The sequence below is a fragment of the Megascapheus bottae genome, chromosome 11, assembly GCF_031878675.1.
Source record: "Megascapheus bottae isolate mThoBot1 chromosome 11, mThoBot2.hap1, whole genome shotgun sequence".
NCBI classification, from domain to species: domain Eukaryota; kingdom Metazoa; phylum Chordata; class Mammalia; order Rodentia; family Geomyidae; genus Megascapheus; species Megascapheus bottae.
The window spans coordinates 57,570,298-57,576,603 of record NC_143519.1 but is presented as its reverse complement, the minus strand read 5'-3'; positions in this window follow the sequence as shown (position 1 = coordinate 57,576,603).

The window sequence follows — 6,306 nt, the reverse complement described above, 5'->3', positions numbered from 1 at the left end:
TGCTACACTCAAGGGACAGTGGAAAAATAGTGTTACCTAGTCTCTGAATGTTTTGTCAAACGTATGAAAGGAATTGAAGTGTTTAATATGTGAACTTATAATTTGGAAAGATTATACTTGAAATTCATGTGAAATGGTCCCTGGTAAGTGAAGCCACCTTTGAAGCCTTGTGGTCCAGAGTAGATGAATTGGGCAGCTTTCCAGGGCATGATCAGATGTCCCAAGACCCACAGGATGGTGGTTTAGTGTTCCTGGGAGCAGACCTGCAAGAAAGGGAGGGATTCCTTTGTATCTCTTGAGTTCTGCTTTAACTTCTGGGTAAACTGGGATGTGGCTGTGGCTGCTTTTAAAGAACCATTGAGAGCTTTGTGCTCAGTGAAGATCCTTAAAGAAGGTAGTGCACCATGCTTCCTGCACAGTCCTAACTTGCTAAGACAACATTCTGGCTTGGGAAAGTAATTACTGGGCCACAGATCTCTAATTTGCTCTACTGTGTGCACAAAACAGTACTGTCAGATCTGTACAGTTTTCCAAATGTTGTTTCTACCCTTATCTCAAATCATAATCTTAATAAGATGGAAGTCCTAGAGATTCTAAAGCAGCTCCCTCCTGCCCTTCCTTCTCCTCCCTCCCTCCCTCTTCCTTTTCCTCTTCCTCCCTCCCCTTCCTCCTTCCTCTCCCTCTCTCCCCCACCCTCCTCTCCCAATACCAAGGCTTTAACTCAGGGCCTGGGCCCTGACCCATTTTTGCTTAAGGCTAGTGATCTACCATCTGAGCCACACATCTACTTCTGGCTTTTTGCTGGTTAATTGAAGGTGAGAGTCTTCTGGACTTTCCTGCCAAGGCTGGTTTTAAACTTCAATCCTCTTGAGTGGGCTTTGAACCTCAGCCTCCTGAGTAGTTAGGATTACAGGCTTGAGCCCCTAATGTTCCACTCTAAAACTTGTTTTTTTCTATATCACACAGTAATAACCATGTTAATTTCCTTATCAGGTCTATTGTTTTTTTTTTGTCCCCAGTCCCTCTCGACCAGCAGGAGGGATAGGGAGAACATGCCCTGACCAGGATGAGCCAAGAGAGGAGAGGCCCACTGACCGCTGGCACCCAGCCCTCCTTCCCTGGAGGACAAACAGGCAGATTTGTCAAGGCAGGAATCTCTAACCCCCCTCTTGTGGAAGTCCCTCCAGCTAATATTGGGTGCTGGAGCCTATCAGCACAAAGGTGGGCAGGACAGGCAGCACAAAGGTGGGCAGGACAGGGAGGTCCACGTGTTTCTTGCGCCTCTCCTCATGTGCCTTGCCTCTTGCACCTTGCCTTATTGCCCCTTGCCTCAAAGCAATAACACTTGCGTGTTGCCTTGCCTCTCAGCAGAAAGTAATTCACAATACCAACGATATAGCTCAAAGTTAGACATGGCGTTACTTGGCCCCTAGCAGTCTATGAACTTTCTCAATGGATATAATGATGTTTTTGCTCTAGCGAAGGATTGGTGGAAATGTTCTGTCCCTCCCCTTGCCATTAATTTTGAAAATCCTTCCTCTTCCCATCAATGCATAGAGAACCTTCCAGAACCAGGATGGCATATATAACTAAGTGTAGCCCAAGGTCCTTGAGGTGTATCATTCCCACAAAGGCATTATTCTATGAATAATTTTTTGAAAAGTTATTACTATTGGCCTGTTTTCATGTTGCCACAATGACTATAACACTTTTTTTTGTGGGTTTTTCTGTGTCTGCCAGTATTGAGTCTTAAACTCAGGGTTTTGCACTCTTGTTTGACTTCTTTTGCTCAAGGCTGAGTATCTTACCACAGCTCTCCTTCTGGCCTTTTGTTGGTTAATTGGAGATAAAGAGTCTCACCAACTTGTCTGCCTGGACTAGCTTTGAACCATGATCCTTATATCTTCACCTCCTGAGTAGCTAGGATTACAGATGTAAGCTACTAGTGCCTTAACAATTAATTTTAAAAGCAAATATTTGTAGTAGTAAAACTCCTAGTCTATTTTTTCTTGTTACTATAGAGGTGATATATAGAGTGATGATTACAGTTTCATAAGTCAGGTAATAAGTACATTTCTTTTTGAACAGTGTCACTCCTCCCCTCCCTCTCTCTCCTGGGTGTATTCTGAAGTGATATAGATAGTGCAATGCCTATATGGGTTCACATATGCAGCATATTCTTCAACAAATCATTGTTCATTTATATACTACCCTTCCTATAAGACTATATAAGCTTTATTAGAGGAGTTTTTCTGAAGTAGGAGAACTGAAGTCTGTTATGTGTGAGATCCTCTGTAATGCCAACCAATCTGAGCAGAGATGAACAGTCTGATGAAAATGGCAGGAGTCCTACTGTTAAAATATCCTACTGTTTAATATCTTAAGAATCTGTGCTGTGTTTAATTTTTTTTTTCATTACCCAGCTTGTCATAGGACATAGAAAGCAACATGTGCATCTGGCTTCAGCTGAGCATTTACATTTTAAAAGACGGTGTACCAGATGCTGATGGCTTACACCTTTATTCCTAGCTACTCAGGAAGCTGAGTTCTGTGGGTTGTGGTTTGTAGCAGAAAAAAATCCTTGAGACTTTAATTTCCAGTTAATCACCAAAAAGTGGAGAATGTAACTGTGTTTCAAGTGGTAGAGTGCTAGCCTTGAGCACAAAAGTTCAGGCACAGCACCCAGGCTCTGAGTTCAAGCTCCCGTAGCTGGAGATCTTTGCACAGAATCTGTACTATTCAACCACAGACCTACTGTGGCTAATTCACACCAAACATATAAACAGTATTATACTTTAACAAAACAAAACAAAAGCCTCCAGGAAAGGAGATTTATCTCCTCATATCAGTGTTTTCCAGGTCATTGGAATCTTTTCCTTTGTGTAACCTAGATTCATTATGTTGCTTCTTAGTCACGTTCCCCAGTAGGCTGAAGAACATCTGGTGACCACATCTGTGTTATAGCCCTTCATGAGTTCTCAAACTATTTTTGAATTCCAGATAAATTTCTTCATCATGTGCAAAATTTCCCACGACACTCCAGTTCAGGTTAACCCTTACTTTGATCAAAACACTGAGGCACCAATTAACATAGAGTAGTAGTTGTGATGAGTAAAATTATTTGAGTCCATATTTAGCTGGGCACTGGTAGCTCATACCTGTAATCCTAGCTACTCAGGATAATGAAATCTGAGGATCCTAGTTCAAAGCCAGCCCAGGCACAGAAAGTCTGTGAGAATCTTATCTATAATTAGCCACCAGAAAACAAAGTGGTGCTGTGGTTCAAGAGGTAGAGAGCTAGCCTTGAGCTGAAGAGCTCAGAGACAGTGCCCAGGCCCAGAGTTCAAGTCCCACAACCAAAACAAAACAATTACATATGGTAATTGATTTTTGTAAGCTTTTCACATATGCTAAGTAGAAGTATTTGGGCATGGAGGTTCCATTTCCCTTCTTTAAAAAGTCTCTGTGCCACTAATTGAAGCAGAGAATAGATTCAAAAGTCTGCTTTGGAGCCAGGTGCCGGTGGCTCACACCTGTAATCCTAGCTACTCAGGAGGCTGAGATCTGAGGATTGTGATTCAGAGTCAGCTGGGGCCCAAAAAGTCCGTGATTCTTACCTCCAATTAACAGCCAGAAAACTCGAAGTGGCAGTGTGGCTCAAGTGGCAGAATGCTAGCCTAGAGCTGAAGGCTCAGAGACAACACCCAGACCCAGAGTTCTAGCTCCATGACCAACCAAAAAAAAAAAAAAAGTCTCCTTTAGGTTTCCAACAGAGCCATATGTTTCTGTTTCAAAGCATTCACAGTCATTTTTTAAACATTAAATGAAATTAATTCTCATTGTTATTATAGAACACCATACAGGACATGGAAAGGTAGTGTTGAAACTTTATAAGATGGTCAATATTAACTACTGTGGAGATCAAAGCAAAACAGAACCAAGTTGCTAGTTTGAAGTTTACATTTAACGCAATGTGCCTTTCTTTTCTGTCTTCCTTTCTTTTTTCTTCCCTCCCCTTCCCACTCTTTCTTTTTTGTTGCCAGTACAGGGGTTTTAACTGGTGCTGCCTCTTACCTTTTCTGCTCAAGGCTGGCACTCTCCCATTTAAGCTACAGCTCCACTTCTGGCTTTTAGAGATAAGTCTTATGAACTTTCCTACCCATGCTGGCTTTGAACCAAGATCCTCAGACGTCAGTCTCCTGAGCAGCAAAGGCTATTTTAAAACACCCACTTGAAACTATTAGTTGCTCCCTTCTGAAGGACAGCATGTGTACAGCAGTTACAGTGTCAGCAATGGAACACATTTGTACTTTCAAGCAGGAGGCAAGCCAAATTAGAGGCCAATTATTTTGGAAAGTACCTCCAGCATGGAGTTTTTTTTTTTTGTATTCTTTTTCTTGTTTACTGGATAGGGGAGCCTTTCCACCGTCCATTGGAATCATTGTTTTCTGTGCGTGGAAGTTCCACTGCACAGATTTTAAAGGCTGCTTTGTTGGCAGTCTAGGACACATCCATGACCTTATCAAATTCAAACGAAAGCTTCAGTTTTTCTTCTTCTTTCTTTTTCTTTTCTTTTCTTTCTTTTTTGCAACAGTAAATTTACTAATTTTACAGTCAGTTGAGCAGCAATGGAGTAATTTGTGTAAAGTCTGCATTCACAAAGGAAACCTGAGCGTCAGTGGTTTGAATGCCTGAAACTGTAGTGTGATCGTTGAAGGCTAGACATTTTTACAGCTTGCTTTAAAAAGATGCAGACAGGCCACTGTCACCTGCCTCTCTGCACAGGTGCTGACCCCTCGGTCGGTCGATTTGGGCATCCTGATTGGGTAGGAGGAAGGCTGGGCCTTTGTGTTTCAGAGGTTTTTCCAAGGCTGGGGCCAGTTTTCTCTAACAGCCTCAGGAAGCAGAAGAAAGGAGAGGTGAAGGTCACCTTGGGGGTCACGGTGGGTTAAATTTAGTTAACATCAGAGGTTGTAGCTTTTAACAAGAGCTTCAAGAAAACTTATTTGAAGATGCAATTTGTTTCCTCTTTGTCTACTGTTTTTTTTTAAAAAACTCTATTGATAGTGACAGCATAACAAAGTTTGTACTTGCTGGGGGTTTTCATCCTTTAGAGAATAAAGAACTGGGGTCTTAAAAAGAGATGCAGGTGGAGGGCTTTATAAAGCTTCTATGATTTTCAAATTGGGAGCTTTAAAATAGGCTCCCTGCTTGGCTAAATAAAAAATAATCTGGGAGGGATGTTGAAAAAAGTGCCCATTAGAAATGGAGGAAAGTTTCATCTGTCAAATGAACAGACTCAAGCTTCTAGAACATTCTTGTTTTTCCCCCTTAGTTGTCCTGGAGTATGTACTTCTCAGTTGTTACTCAGAATTACCAGAGACATTCTCCAAAGTTCTCATGGGTGTATCTTTTCAAATTTAGAGCATAATCCTGGAAAGAATGAGTTCTTTATTATATCTGTACAGATACAAAAAAAGACAGCCATTGATTTTTAAATATATGCTCTATGCTCCACATCATTTCCTATAAAGGACTGAACCATTAAGGGATTGGTCTTTCAACAGTCATGTATACACTCACGTTTCAATTGGAACGTGTGATAGCCAGGAACTCACCTAGAGTGTCCATCATGCTAAGACCACGTGTATTACTGAGCATCACTTCCCTGATGAACAAGTGACTTGATATGTTTTAGTGAGTTCTGCATGTGTGCGTCTGTGTACTTGTGTGTGTGTGTGTGTACACGTATGTGTGTGTGTGTATGTGCACATATGTACCAGTACTGGGACTTAAACTGAGGGTCTGTCTGTTGTCCCTTAGCTTTTCCGCTCAAGGCTGGTGCTGTCCTTGGCAGTTAATGGAGGTAAAGTCTCATGGACTTTACAACTTAGCAGGCTTTGAACCTCCTCAGATCACCTCAGACTCCTGAGTAACTACGATTACTGGTATGAGTCACCAGCACCAGTGCTTATAGTACTAAACTTGGGTTCTGGCTTTGGCTTCCTGCTGATCAGCAAGACAAACATAATCCACACATCTATGTGCGTGTGTATGAAACATATTTGGTTAAAGTAGGGTGAAGACTCAGTTATCATTTAGGAAATAAGGTATTTTATATAAGAGAATCTTACAGACATGCCTCCTGAATGGATACCCATTTGAATATATAGTATTGTTGCAAACATTCTCAGTTTCTGAAATATGGTATAATTATATTTTTAATGGTACTAGGGGTTGAACTGGGCCCTTACATTTGCTACATAGGAACTCTACTATGCTCGCAGCCCCTTTTGCTTTGTTTAT